Here is a 12,682-nt window from a genome sequence, read left to right on the forward strand (position 1 = left end):
GAAGACATATATAGATTTAAGAAGTTTAGCAAACCTGAAACACAGTAAGTTTGAAGAAAATAATGGCTTGGAATATCATAGTAAAACTGCTGAAAGCCAAAAATAATATTGCATTCAAAATTGGATTTAGTTTTATGGAGAGATTATTATGTTCTATTTGAATATACTTTTAAAAAGATGAAGAAACATTAGAAGCTAGTGTTTAAGTAACAGGTTATAGTCTCATAACATTAAACTCCGCTAGCTATTAGTTCTGTGACTTTGATCCAGTTATTTTCTTTAAGAATCAATTATTTCCTTTATAGAATGGTGATAAAAATAAGACTACCTCATATGGTTGATGTACAGATTAAATTAAATAATATATGCAAAACTCTTGGCAAAGCACTTAATAGGACCTAAATAAATGATAGCTATTGTTACGTTACCTTTTTCCCCCCTCAGTGTTCTTTGCTTGGTTTTACCTCTTAGTCTAATTATTGCAAATAATTTTCCTTTCTCATAAGTCGTCTATCTAGTTTTGATATCAGTGTTTATTTTATTTATTTATTTTTAATATATCTTTATTGATTTCAGAGAGAGGAAAGGAGAGGGAGAGAGAGAGATAGAAACATCAATGATGAGAGAGTCATTGATCTGCTGCCTCCTGCACACCCCCGACTGGGGATTGAGCCCACAACCCAGGCATTTGCCCTAATCGGGAATCAAACCCCAATCGCCTGGATCCTAGGTTGACGCTCAACCACTGAGCCACGCCTGGCCGGGCGATATCAGTGTTTAATGGCCTTATGCAATGAGTTTAGGTGCTTTCTTTTTCCCTATGGTTCAGTTTTTATAACATAGACCTCAACTGGTTTTTGAAGGTTTATTAAATGTGACCTTTATTTTAAAAAATGGTTTTTTTTGTTTCTGATTTTAGACATAAAATTTTAATCTTTCACCATTGAACATAAAGTTATCTGTGGATTTTTTTGTTCTTCTTTTATTGGTAATGATAATTTACCATTTCAAATGAAGTGAAGAAACTTTATGTCCCTTGAGTCCCTTTCCCTCTCCCCACTTTTAAATATAATAGTGTTAAGTATTTCCTCTACCTATAGTAAGTACCACATAAAGTCACTTTATAAATTTTACTTCAACTGTCAGACATGAATAAAAATATGTGAGGAGAGTTTATTATAGTTACCTTTATTTCTTTTTTTTTAAACAAACTCGGGATAGAAAGGAAATTTCTTAATATGTTTAAAGGTGTTTCTTCTTTATATTATCATTTTTTAAATTTTAACTTTTATTTGACCCCCTTTACCCATTTTGTCCTTTCTCACATTCCTCCCCTTTGGCAACCATCAGTTTGTCCTCTGTACCTATGAGTCTGTTTTGTTGTATTTATTTTTGTTTATGTTCTTTGCATGCCACATATAAGCGAAATCATATGGTATTTGTCTTTCTTTGTCTGACCAATTTCATTTAACATAATACCTTCTAGGTCCATCCATGTTGCTGCAAATGGCAGGATTTCGTTCTTTTTTTACAGCTGAGTTTTATATGTAGGACTCGGTGACAATGAACGCAATACATACAAAAACTCAAAGGATGCAGCTAAAGCAGTTAATAGGGGAAAATGTATAGCTTTAAGTTTATATGTAAAAAAGACTATAACTTATTAAGTTAGTAAAGATACAATAGTGTAAGACCAAAAAAATGTAAAGTTAGGGAGATAGCAAAATAATATCAGAAATAAGTGAAATGAAAAAGTCATAAAGACAGTTAAAATAAAAACATTGGTTCTTTGAAAAGACAAATATGATAGACAAATTCTGGGAAGTTTTATCATAAAAAAGGAGAAGGTACAAGTAAACAGCATTAAAAAGAAAAAAGACAAATTTGTTTGGAGATTTTAAATAATTTCTAAAGACTATGAATAAATTCATGCTGTTTATTTGAACTAAATATTCAAGCTACTTTAAAACTTAGATTAAATGGGCAATTTTATAGAAACATATAACTGACTTGAAAGGAACTGGTAAATCTGAATAGATTGTTACAAATAAAAACATTACATAAGTGATTAAAAATCTATATAAGCACGCACACTCACTCACTCTTACACACTTACCCTAGCCCTAATACATTTAAAGGCAACGTTTAGCCCATTTGTTAATTTTTGCTTTTGTTGCCCTTGCTCTACATCAAACTAAAAAATTTTGCATGGTGAAGGAAACCATCAACAAAACAAAAAGACAATCTACTGAATGGAAGAAGATATTCCAATAAGGGGCCAATATCCAAAATACATAAGGAACTCATGCAACTTAACAACAAAGATAAACAATCGAATTTAAAAATGTGTAGAGAGCTTGGCAGGCGTGGCCCAGTGGTTGAGCGTCGACTTATAATCCAGGAGATCGTGTTTGCTTCCGAGTCAGGCCACGTGCGCGGGTTGCGGGCTCGATCCCCAGCAGAGGATGTGTAGGAGGCAGCTGATCAGTGACTCTCTCTCACTGTTGATGTTTTTCTCTCTCTCCCTCTCCCTCACTCTCTGAAATCAATAAAAATATATTTAAAAAAAAATAAAAATAAAAATGGGCAGAGAACCTGAAAATACATTTCTCCAAAGAGGACATACAGATGTCCAACAGACATATAAAAAGATGTTCAACATTACTAATCATCAGAGAAATGCAAATCAAAACTACAATGAGATATCACCTCACACCTGTCAGAATGGCAATCATCAAAAATCAACAAATAACAAGTACTGGCAAGAATGTGGAGAAAAGGGAACCTTTGTACACTGTTGATGGAATTGTAAATGGTGCAGCCATTATGGGAAACAGCATGGAGAATCCTCAAAAAATTAAAAATAGAGCTGCCAAATGACTCAGAAATACCATTTCTAGGTATTTATACAAAGAAAACAGAAACAAATTCAAAAAGATATATGCACTTCTGTGTTCATTGCAGCATTATTTTCAATAGCCAAAATATGGAAGCAACCTAATTTTCCATACATAGATGAATGAATAAAGAAAATGTGATATATGTACAGGGTGGGGCAAGAGTAGGTTTACAGTTTGTATGGAAAATAATACAATAATTAATAAATAATAATACAAGAATAAATTTTTTCGCATACTCACAACTGTAAGCCTATTTTTGTCGCACCATGTATGTGTGTGTGTGTTTTCTCTTTTAAATAAAAGCGCCACTATGTTTTAGCAGGAGAATTTCTGTGAGAATCTAGCTTGACATTTTAATAGAAAACAGAAGAGAATAGTCCTATGAGGCGCCCTTTGCATTTTCCACTCCTTTGGCTTGAATGCCTTTTCTCCAAGGATATCTTTCTATCTCATTCCCTCATTTATTTTAGGCCTTTACCTGAATGTGATCTTTCAGTGATATTATCACTGGCCCCCTATCTAAAATTTCAACTCCAGCTCTCCCACCCCAGCATTTTCCCCCCTTCCTTGATTTATTTTAATTCCTTAGCATAGACAGACCATTGTCTTATTTTGTATATTTAACTTGTCTGTCTTTCTTATTATCAGTTGCCCACACAAAAATATAATCTCCGTGGGACCAGAAATTTTCATCTGCTTTGTTTACTCGTATATTTTCACCACCTAGAACAATGTCTGGCACATAGTAAGTACTCAGCAAGTATTGGTTTAATAAATGAATGAAATACACAGTGGCAGTACTGTGTGCCTGTCCCTGAACTAGGCGATGATGATACGAAAGAAAGACAGACGAGATTCCAGCCCTCACGAAGGTGACAGGCTTATAGAGAACACAGACCATTACCAAAGCAGTTTATCGGTGCAGGTGCACAGAGGCTGTGAATTCAAATGACTTTTTTGCTGAAGTTATTGGTACCAGGTGACCGACTCCTGAAGAAAAGTACGGAGACGTAGTGGTTACTTTGGTAGGAGAGCATCTAACACGTCTCACCCCCTTTCTTTAAGAACAAAGGAAAGAGTGCACACCGCACACGCTCCACCTTACACACACACAAACAGACTGGACAGATAATGGCTTAGACTAAATAATTTTATTGAGGAAGTCGACTTAAGTTTGACTAAAGTAGTGAGAAAATGTAAGCAACTACATGTGAAAAAATAATTTCAGTGAAGTTCTCATGATACCAAGTTTCTGTTCCCATGTTGGTAGCTGCTGTCTGACAAGCACACAGTGCAAAGAAAGGGCCGAGCTCTACATTTCTGCTGCCTTGTAATTGTACCTAAAGAGCAAGTAGACATTTGCCTTTTATAACTCTGCAGGCAGTACATAGAGCAGGATATGCTGTTACTTTATCATAGTAAATAATAAAGTTCATGGCTATATTTACACAGGCTGAGTTTCCAGCATGAGAAATCATGTGAAGAATGTTAAATCTCTAATATGTGTTTAATGTACATTTCAGTTGGTTTTTCTCCTAACTATAATAGTAGCAATTATTTTATTTGTATGAGGGAAGGTTGTGTCACCTAAGGGAAAAGCTAATAGATTTCTTGGCAATTTTTTCTACCATGTTAAAATCTCTTTCATTTCTAACTGCTGTTATATTTCTACTACTCTTTTTTTTTTTTTTAACTTATTGTCCCTAATACCTACTTACTTTTTTTCTACCTTTGAGCCCTGTTTCTTCCATTTTTTTCTACCTAAAATGCCTGCTCCTGAGCTTTTAGTCAAATCATATCTATCTTTCTGCAGACAGTGGCTGGCCAATGTACAGGAACTAATTTGTCGTGAACCCTTCTCCTAAATGCTGTGAATTATACCAGCAGCTGCTTTCATATATACACCCTCATTCAATTACCGTTCAAAACTGCGGTGTTAGATAAAATCCTCACATTTTATTTAAGATTAAACTGAATATTAGAGAGTTTATGTAAGTTTCCCCTAGGATACACACATGTAAACTGGGATTCAAACCCTAGACTTCTAATTGGAAGTGGTAGCTGTCCTCATAATTCCATTGCTTCTTGCAGGCATTCTACCTCCAGCCCACCTAGAATTGCTCTGAACAGTTCCCGACTTGCTACTGACTGAATGGAGTTTACAGTAAGAGTACCTACAGTATCAAGGCTTCCATGTGGTAGATAGAGTTGGAATGTAGCAAAACCAAGGGCAGGAATGGCTGAAACTACCTAATTTTAGTCTCTTGATTGAAAGCTCCTGCTCCAAACCTCATATTTCTATATCTGACAAATACTTATGGAGTGTTTATTGTGTGTCAGGCACTAGGGTAGACCCTGAACACAGAGTGCCAAGCAAAATAACATGACCTCCATAAGGCATACAACCTAGTGGTGGAGGGAGAGAATGAACACATGTACCAATAATCACATGAGTGGTTCAAACTGCATAGATGCCCAAAATAATAAAATAATGGAGGGATCTGTCTCAGGAACGATAGCCAATAGCTAAAGGCGGCCTCTCAGGGAGAACAGAAGAACCAAACAGTTGGTTACGAACTGCAGAACTCACTCAGAGAACGCTGGGTCTCAACTTCTGTCACACGAGGCGTCTGTTAAGTGGGATTTGGATTGCTCACTTCTCCCCGCCCTGGGGCCAAACCAAGCAGGCTTTCTAGTCTGTTGTCCACATTTGAGACTCACATTCTCATCGTTTAGTTTTATAATGATGAAGAGGAAAAGAAGGAAGGGAAAGTGAAAGAGGTTGGAAGATAGGTCTTTCAAAGGTTGAAAAGCAATTTGGTTGGGAATGCCATTCCCTAATTTTCATGCAGTGTGAATTTTCTTAATCAGAAATAGATGGTAACGCAATTCATTCAAAATCCCTTTAACCTCTTTTTAAGCCGTACCTACTGTTGATTAGGCACTGTGGTAAGGACTAGAGATGTAATGGCTAGTAAGACAAAACGGCTGTCCCCATGTTTACAGCCTTATGAGGACAGGTGCAATGCAGTGTGGTGATAATTAGGACAAGATTAAGCACAGAACATGAGATTCTGGAGGAGATCATACCTAAACAAAGACCCCAGAGATGTATGTGTACAAGCAGGGCAGTAGAATTTTCACATTCCCCAAGAACAAGTGATTCCTTTCCATAGTTATAACTTCCAGTTGAGAGTATTTTGAAAATACAATTCTTAATGTTTATCTAAATTCTGGTTTTGTTCATTTTCTTGACTACCTCTTAAATTTTCATGTAAGAAGTTCAGTTTTAAAAAATCATCTAATTAACAAAACCTATTTTCTCCTTTAATACACTGTGAAGTGTGGATTACAAGTAAATAGAGTTATTAACATTTAGTGTTTTGTAGATCAGGTTTCTACTTGAGAGTTCAAATTCATTATGTTTACATATAAAATTTGATATTAAATTGTTTCATTTTAAGTGGTAGCTATTAATGCTAGAAAATTCAAATATGACATTTTTTATAAACTTAGTTTTTCATACATTTTGTAGTTTATTAGAGCTGGTCTGACCTAAGGTCTAAGGGGTGTTTTTTGTATGATTTCCTTCTTCCTTCCTTATTGTGCTTTCTTTATCTGTTTCCAGTTAATTCACAGAGTTGATAAATAGGTAACTGTTTCTTCTCTTACTTCCTTTTTCTGATAGAAAGATTTTTAAGCATAAAGGGCTAAGTTTCAATAATTTACAAAATTAAGCATAATTAATAAGTTTTTCAAGTCTATTTTTAAAATTACAATTCCTCTTGTTCTTTATAGTCTCTCTGTTTAGATAAATCACAGAAGTTAGGGCACTTCTATTTTTAAACATTAAATTGGCTTTATTGGTGATTAAAGTCTATATTTTATAATAACACTATAATAATGATAGAACACCCATCTCAGTAATGGGTCTAGAAGAAGTAAATATATATTAAATAAAATTAAAGTATTCAGGATTACAGTGTCTTTTCTCAAAGTAAGTCAAATTTAAAATGTAAAGCACTTAAAATGTTCATGAGGATGCTTATTCAGTCATAAGGGAAATGTTTTTAGTCTAAATTTAGGTTCAGAGCCCATTTATGGAGCCACTGGCCTTACAGACCTGCCAAGGCCTTTTTCAGTGTCCTAAGTGAATTAGCTATAAGATTTATAAATGGCTGAAGAGGCACCATTAAGAACCTCTTTCATGTCTAGCCAGGCCTAGCCAGTGTGGAGGAGACATAAACTGTCCTGAAATTCACAGCATAGTGTTGGACCTATTCAGTTCCCGCTGTACCAACCTGGAAATAAAAAGTACTTACAAAAAACCCTCTACATTGTGTCTCCATTTGGAATTATTCTGACAGTAACTTCACCCTCACGTGAACCAAACAATTTTAGAGATGAGGTAACTGCATGGGATTCTGCAGACACCATTTAACAATTCTGGACCTGTGCTGGCCTCCAAATCAAAGCAGAAATAGGACTAGAACAACAGCAGTATGCATTCTGCCGTCGAGTGATTGTTAAGGAGCCCACAACACCTTGGCCTGATTCCAGCTGGATATTACATTCATCTTGTCCTTATTTTTCATATCCTGTTGTTTCAGGTAAATATGGAAAATGATCCTTCATTTTTCACCCAGAAAAATGGGCATTATTGCTGCACATGTTAGTACTTAGATCCTACTATCTTCCTCTTTAGTAACAAGGATGGTGGTTAAAAAGGCTGTTTGGCGTTGCTTATTGTGGCTATTAATATTATAGCATCCTGATTCAGAGACGGTCTGTGAACACCCAGCACATGACTGGCTCTTGGATGCATTGTGGAATACGAGATATCTCAAGAAAACCATTTTTCTGTCTCCCTCCTCCCTGCTTAGCTTGGCCCCGTATCTTAAAGGGACTGACATCCCCTCCTATTCTCATACGACTAGGACAGTACTAATAGCTTCCATTTAGCAATGCTTGCTTATAGCACGCACGTGCTAGATCTTTTACATGCCTATAACATAATACCCACAAATAGTCCTGTAGGGTAGGGACCATGATTGTCATTTTACAGACAGGGAAGATGTAACTTGCCACTTGCTCAATATCACACAATTGAAGAGAGGAGGGAGCTGGAATTCGATTCCAGGTTTGTCTGACAGCAAGAGCTAGTCACTTAACCACCATCCTGCCTCACGGAACTGTTGCTGCCCAGAACTCTGTGATGCCCCGATCTACAGGTCATTGGTGACGTGACTAGCCTGTCCTACTGCTTGGTTCCACTTCACACAGGTTGGCCCCGCTGACAGAACCTCAGAACCATCGTGTGGCACTAGCTTCAGAAGGGCCCAGTGACCATTATGGTTACAGGTCACAAGGAAACAGAACTGTTATTGAGAGAAACTCTACGCTGCATCACTTTATCTGCACAACACAAATGGTACCCCCCTACCTTTTGGGTGTTAGGGATTCCCTCAGCACTCATCTATCCGTTCCTGCCCTCCCTTTCTTTCCCTGGTGGTGGGGTAATAGCAATGTCTTTGGCAGGATTAGCAAGCAGCTCACTTATTTACTTTGGTTGCCAATAAATAACTGTAGCCTGTTAATAATTGTGCATGTTTTATGTAGCCTTAGATAATCTGAGATAACTTTACAAATCTGGCATTTGATATTGGATCAATGGCCCTTCATACCTGGTCTCCTGTTATATAACTCTCTATTAACAAAAAGCAGATCAAATCAGGAAAAAAAACACCCAATGTAATTTACTAGGGCATTTTTATAAATCATACACACTCATGTACTCGTAACTTTTTAATGACTATTACCTAAATACCAGCTTTTGCTTAATAATATAAAAGAATAAACCTGACCTATGTTTTCTTGCTGTAAAGTGTAACAGATTCTGTCACAAATGCCTTAAACCATAGTATGTTTGCATCTTTATGTGAGCTGTATGTGCATTTTTAAAATCTGTTTTGTTTCTTAGGGTGTTTTTTTTGGTTTGTTTGTTTTTTGAGACATTTTTAGAGCAGTTTTGGGTTTACAGTAAAATTAATAGGAAGGTATATTTACCGTTTTTGGGCATTTTAAAATTGTTAGCTCTATGAGGGTAAGATGTATTCCAATTTATCTTTTAGCATATCGTAGCGCCGAGCACCATGCTTTGCATGTAATAGATGCTCACTTAATATTGTTTACTTAGTGAATATATTAGTCTGTATTAGGTTGAACAGATTTGCAGTCCTAAATTGTTCTTGCCATCATTTCACTCTGCATAATTAAAGACGCTTTACAAAAATGATTAAAAATGTGTTATTGAATTACTGGTATAGGTTCTAAAGCAGTGGGATGAGAGACCGTGGCTGGGCCCCTGTGAGGAAGCAGTGAGGATGACTGTCTCACTGTGGGGTATACGTGGTGGATTTTATGTGTAACTGAATTAATGGACTTCCCTTAGGAAGGTTAGGTTTATGATTTCCATATGGCACTCTGTAACTTCTCTCTCTTACTCTTATCCTGCCAACTAATAATTTTCCCCTATAATAAAGTAATGTTTATTGTAGAAATTACCTACATATGAAAATAAAAAGAAAAATTAAAATCATTGATAACCCTATTATCTAGATATAATCATTCAATATTTTTGTGTTCTTTTCTTTTTTTTAATCTTCCAAGCAATTTCATCATGTCCATGCAGTTGTTACCCTATATGTTTATATAACATGATAGTACCACCAGGTACCTTGTGGGTTGTTACAAAACATTTCTTTACATTGATGAGCTATGCTTTACTTAATTATTTTTCTACTGTTGGGCATTTAGGTTGCTTTTAATTTTTCTCTATCATAAAAATGATCCTTTTAACATAAATCTCTGTTTGTTTTCAGTTATGTAAGATAGATTTCTAGAACTAATTAGTGAGTACAGATTTTGAACTTTAAGTTCTTGATACAAATTACCCAATAGTTTTCCAGAAACATGTTAGCAATTTACACACTCATCGCAAGTGTGTGAAAAGGGTGTTTTATTGAACCATCATCAAAATTGATTATTACCTCTGTACACTCCTAAGCAAATGTTATATAGACCTACTGATTTTAATATATTACTGTCATCCACTATGCTTAGAAAAAGTGTATAAATTAAACACTTCAATTTGCTTTCAGAAAGAATTATGAAATATTTTTAAGGGTCAAGGCAGTGTGGAGGCTGCATGTTACAATATAGTTTCCATCCACATGCAAATGTATTTTAGATTTAATTATAAACTCTGCATACTTTTGCTTAAGCTGAACTTATGTTGTCCTCTGTATGGACACCTACTTCGTTGTCAGTTTTCCGAAAGTGTTTGGGTGAAGCATTATATGTGGCTTTACCATTCCCTCTTGTAGCAATTAGTCTCATTTCTATTTGCTGTTGTGACTAAAGTTAATGAACATTCAAAATTTACTTTATTTATTTATGCATTTTTGTGTGGACTGCTCTACAAAAGCAACTTTCTTCCACACCAATATACTAAACTGAGTGCAGATGAATCTGAGTGGTTTCATTTTAGAGATTAGTAGTCATATGTGTATTAGGAAGGCAATAGTCTTGGAAGAGTACCAAAAAAAAAAAAAAAAAAAATCATTTTAAAGTGTTTGCCTCGTTCTCTAGTGAAAGCATTTTCGTTTCAGAGGCCACGGTGAGTCTTAGTCCCTTGCTGGTACTTGTTTTGATAACGCTGCGAGGGGCCTCTATGTGTATGTATATTCACACACATGAATTTAAGGTGATTTGAAATATCCTCTGGGGAAAATATAGGTATAAAATAACTCACCTCTTTAAAAACTGCATTCTTTCCTGCTTCTCTGCAGAAATTGTCTCAGCATAATACTGGTTCTATTTAGAAAATTAATTTTTACTTCTATATTTGTTTTTCATTTCAGGTACCTGATAAATCTTCTCTGTCTGTGCCCGATAGCTGCACAGGTATGTATATGAATTACCTATACTTACCTAAATCTTTGTGTTAACTGACATGTTATTACATTTTTGTGTATTAAAATTGCTTACAGGTTTCATAATGTGAAAATGTTAATTTTTGATACTTGTACATATTGACAGTTTCCAAAGACAGTACATTTTATACATACCTTACATTTCACTCTCTTGTAAGAATCAAAGAAACCTTTTCTAAGATTTGATGAGGCAGAATAATTTTAATTACAAAGCATTCAACTGGTAAAACATTAGACAATGTTTCATGGAACTGTACAATTAACAGGACTGCTGATACGGGGTCAAATTATTGCAAAACCAGTTTTTGACATTATTGCTTTACTTTCAAACTTTTTTTTCTGCTTTAGAGTTTATTTTCTGTGGTCGTTGCTGTAGGTAAGGAGTGGTTGCAGATGTACTGTCTGCTGCACTGTCTCAAGCAGTAGAGAAATGGAAAAAAAATGTTTGCACCTGTTTAAAATCTCCACCGTGCGGTGTTGTGGTTCCTGGGCAACAGGCAGGAATTCTCAAAAGCTTGGTTGCACCTGCCCAATTGTTGCTTGCAGCTGTGTCATATGAGTGAGCTCACGGAGAGGCATGTTAGCAGTTTGCTTGTGCTGTTACGTATTCTGTGTACTCTGAGTCTGGAAGATTCTTACTTGATGTCGACCTCGAACTATTGTTACATTGATTAATTGTAAAACTCACTGATTTTAGCTCCTAAATATTTTCTCAAATCCTTCATTCAGAGTCTCAAATATTTTTTAGTTAACTGTCCTAGGTAATATGTATGTTAACTTTTCTAAGGGATACCTGGGGAATGTAGATCTCTTCAGATAAGTGGGTTGATAATAATTTTTGTCATGGTAGACACATTTTGTGTTTGGCTTAATTTCACCATGTTGGCAACCCCACTATGTGAGGCTGGATGTAGCTATTGATCCATTTAGCTGAACAGATTTGAAAGCATTTGGCTATTATTAGTGGACACATGGGGCATATTCGGGAAATTTAAGGGTATAAGATGAATTCTAGATTTGGGCATGTGTTTCTGTTGCAGTTTGGTGTAAGTAAGAAAGAAGAAAAAGTGAAAATTAAATAGCAATCTTAGAAAAGGGGATACAATCCAGATGTAGTTTTTAAGGCTGGAATATTATCTTTTACTTTCATCCAATTCTAGGCACCTGGTATTTTCTAAGTGTTGCTGTCAGTGATGTTTCTTTTAGTTAGCAGCTCTGTATATTTTCAGACAAATATCTATATTTTTAATATACACAAGCTATTATAGACTGTATCTTACACTAGTTAAGTTCTCTAAATGCAATATAAAAAGCTGCAACTCAATATAAAAAGTGTGTAGTTAAATAATTTATTTGGTAATCCCAAATTCCGCATATTGAAAATGTATTCAAATGACTGGTGTTGTTCTCATTAACATATTAAAATGCTAAGGAGTTTCTGTCAGTATTTAGTAACATAAAGTCTTAGAACTGGTGTATCTTCTCCATTTATTGATCTATTTAAATGTGTTTTTTAAAAATAAGTCACCACAATATAAATTTAACATCATCTTTGGAAGGAGGAAACATAGGTGCCGAGAGAAGTAGAGATTGTCCACAGTCCCTTAATACAAATGCCTTGTATAAAGTAGGTGGTCAATAAATGATAAATGAATATGTATATGAATAAAACATGCCTGGGATTATATGAAAAATAGGGAAGAACTAGAGAATCCTAGAAATGTGTTCCTCATTAAATATTTTGGATGGATCTTTATGGAGTTCCTTTAGTTCTCATAATGCTGATTA

At 35.3% G+C, this 12,682-nt stretch overlaps 1 protein-coding gene across 10 annotated transcripts in view; it reads left to right on the forward strand.

Moving 5' to 3' along the window:
- Positions 1–12,682, forward strand: part of ZBTB20 (zinc finger and BTB domain containing 20) — a 726,721-nt gene that overhangs the window by 175,922 nt on the left and 538,117 nt on the right. For all 10 annotated transcript variants that reach the window (XM_081138873.1, XM_081138863.1, XM_081138860.1 and 7 more), the window contains one exon: positions 10,823–10,865. The gene's annotated coding sequence lies outside the window, so the exon portion shown is untranslated. The remainder of the gene's footprint in view (positions 1–10,822; positions 10,866–12,682) is intronic.

The sequence above is a fragment of the Miniopterus schreibersii genome (assembly GCF_964146895.1).
Source record: "Miniopterus schreibersii genome assembly, chromosome: 5".
Taxonomy (NCBI): domain Eukaryota; kingdom Metazoa; phylum Chordata; class Mammalia; order Chiroptera; family Miniopteridae; genus Miniopterus; species Miniopterus schreibersii.